The sequence below is a fragment of the Tenrec ecaudatus genome, chromosome 5 (assembly GCF_050624435.1).
Source record: "Tenrec ecaudatus isolate mTenEca1 chromosome 5, mTenEca1.hap1, whole genome shotgun sequence".
NCBI classification, from domain to species: Eukaryota; Metazoa; Chordata; class Mammalia; order Afrosoricida; family Tenrecidae; genus Tenrec; species Tenrec ecaudatus.
The window spans coordinates 31640114-31643535 of NC_134534.1; positions in this window are offsets into that span (position 1 = coordinate 31640114).

Below are 3422 nucleotides of genomic sequence, written 5' to 3' on the forward strand. Positions count from 1 at the left end.
AATTACAAGGTTCAAAGTAACCAGTCACTTCTCAGGAGAAAGACAAGGGGGTCTAGTCCAATACAGATTTACAGTCGCCTACACCCTATGGCTTTCATGAGTTGAAATCAGCTCATTGGCAGCTGGTCTACCAAGCATAAGTGACCTAGTGCTGAGTAACAATCTCTAAATGTACCGGCTTAAAATTATAGCTGCATTTATGCTGCTCATGCTATTGTGAACAGAGTTTGATGGGGAGAGTTCATCTACTCAGCAACAAGTAGAGCTTGCGATAGAAAATCTCTAAAAGGATTTTTATTTACTATCGGGGTGGGTGGGTGATGGGTTCCATTGGCTCTTTCTAGAACCTAGAATCCTTATTACGCAAGGGTATGTCAATTAGTGAATAAGTGATCCATTTTGTGGAAAAGGCTTACGGTGACTTTATCAGATTCTAACAAACGGTTACAGGTTGGGCTGTTACCGGTGAGGCCAGCAGTTTAAAACCAGCAGCTGCTCTTTCGGGGAAAGAAAAGGCTTTCTACTCCCATACTGTTAGTCTTGGAAAACCAGAGGGGCAGACCTATCCTGTTCTAAAGGGTCCCCATTGGGCAGAATGGACTCAGTGGCAGTGAGTTTGGTTGGGTTTTACAAGTCCTTGCTGCCTCCTTGTACCTGCCTCCCTCTTTTATACTCTAGTCTCCAAAGGGAATGAATTTCTTAATGATGCTGTGTGTCCTTTTATAGACTTCAGAATCATATCTCGTCCCCGTCCATATCTCACCTCTCTGGGTCTCAATCTTTCTCTTCTGTTGAAGCCGTCATGGGGTGCCTTGGTGACAGAGAGGACTATGAGTTGTGTGGTTAACCAGAAAGCTACTGGGAACCAGCAGACCTTCGTAAGGAGAGATATGAGGCTGGTTCACCACTCCCATAAAGATGGACAGCATCGGAAAGCCACAGGGCATTTCTCTGTGAGCTTCATTAACTCAGTGGCAGTGAATTTGGCTTCTTTTTTAAATCCCTTCCATATTCAAAAAATTAGGAGTCTTGGTGACACCAGTCTTGGTTAAAAGCGAAGTTGTTCACAAAAAAATGATAACTCGAACCCATTTTGCTCTACAAGAGAAAGATCTGGTAATTTGCTTTCACAAAGATTGCAGCCAGGAAAATCCTTTGGGACAGTTCAACTCTGTCACATGGGTCTGCGTGGGTTGAAAATTGGCCTGGCAGTCCACACAACACTGAACCAATCCTGTGGCTATTGTCCTTGGTGCTTCCCCGGTGTGCCAGTCAGTCAGTCACTCCTCCCCCTCAAGTCTATATTTCCTTCAAGGAGACCTGTGGCTGGCAGTGTGGGAGAAGAAATGCTTTCTATATCTAAGTAAGGAGAAACAAAAATGAAACTATAATAAAAATCTAATAACAATATAGTTACTTGTCAAATGAAATTTGAGTAGAGGTGACAGTTAAAGGGATGTCATCAATAAACAACAGCTATATGTCAAAGAACTGACCTGTAACTAGTAGGATCATGAAGAAGAGCAATCAATGTAAATAAATGTAATGTAAATGTAAATATGTATAAATTAAAATATAAAAAGATCATTAAATCTTCAAATTTGAAAAGAGCTAGGAAAGGAAAAGAAAGAATTAAAAATAAAATGAAAAACAACTTGCACAGTATTTGGGAAATTGTCACAAATATGAGCAAAACCACCAAATGATACTTGAATGCATATTCAGGTTCTTAGTGACAAAAAGGCAAGATATGAGATCTTAGTAATCCCATTTCTTAAGTAAAAAGGTCAGAGAGCATACAGATCTCTCTGAACCCCAAATTTCGTTGTTGGTATTGATCTTGAAAGGCACCACTCTTTGGCAAGCAGGTTCAAACTAACCAGTCACTTCTCAGGAGAAAGATGGAGGTGTCTACTCCCTCATCTTTTGGGCAAAGAGTGATCAGACCATAGAGGGGAGTTGAAATATTAATAGTAATTTTTATTATTTAGTTATGTTTGTGTTGTCCCTGGGAATGAGACAGTCAGAGACAAATAAAACACTCACTCACATGGGCCGCCCACCCTGAGAGCCTGACCTTGCAGCCATGCAGCTCCACACTCACCTGCCTGCACCCTTGCTGCATCCTGTTTCACCTTTCTGCATCCTCCGCTTACAGCTATGTGACTCTTCGGAGGGATCTGACCTGCAGGGACCCGTGGATTTCAGTTGGACTGGGCTGGGGTGTCTTCTTATTATCCGATTACTTCTTGATCTAAAGCAATTCCTTATACGTGCATGAGCGTCCCTGGTGTTGTTTCTCCAGAAAACCCATTCTCTATGAGTCTAAATAAATGCCTCCCCGCCCCAATGATGTCTCATAATCGCAATAAAGTGTGCATGAAAGATGCTGTTCCCATCCAGGTAGTGTGCGGCAGAGTTTTCTATAATCACTCTGAGAAACAAATCCTTTTCTCACAGGCAAATACAAATCAGTTCCTATTTTTGATCTAGGCAGAAAGCCAAACCTAGAATAAAAGAAGCCACATGTAGGTATTTGAGAGAAAGCTGCCTACATAAATAGGGATTTTCCCCAAATAATGAAGTCAACTTTTTGGATGGTCTTTAGTGAATGATGGAAATGTAATGGTCTGACTACAAAACTTTAAAAATATTTTCCAAATACTTTGAGGTAGTTTTTTTAAAAGGAGAAACAGCATGATTTAAAAAATAAAAAGGCCATGCACTTGATCAAAACTGATTAATGACATGAAGGCAGCTGTGGTGTTAGAAGGCTCAGCAACTTCCCGACTCCCAAACACAGTTAAAAGATGTTCCCAGATATTTTCATCTGTACCCAAAGGAAGAAAGATCTCTGATAAAACAGAAGAAAGTTTATAAAACTATAAACTCATCCCTAACCTGGTTTTCATGGGAACATGAAGCTGATAAGAGTAAATGAATAATTCCAGGTTCATAATTAGCAGCTATCTTTTATACACTCAAATGCATTTCAAGTAGGTTGATTCTAAAATGTTCAGCTTGGGAAGAGTCTAAAGATTTATCCCAATGGTTCTCAAGTAGGGGATATTCTGCACAGGTATCATGCAGCTTGTCTTAAAGCCTTTCCAACGGGCTCTGCCAGTTTCTAACAGCCAGAGGCCCAGGGGGACACACAATGACTGACAGTGCACAGGCTAGACCATCATTAGAATGAATCTTGGTCCACATATCAAGTGCAGAGATTAAAAACCACAGTTCCAATTCATGGTGCTGGGATCAGTCCACTCTCATACTGCACGTATTCTTACCTGGTAAACATTGTAAGCAACGGTTGGGAGTTACACACCCCCTAAAACATGCATAAGTTAGAGGGGGTGCTCTGCATAATTAAGAGTGGAGGGACATCCTTGTTAACCATTATTTAGAGTCAGGGAGGAACC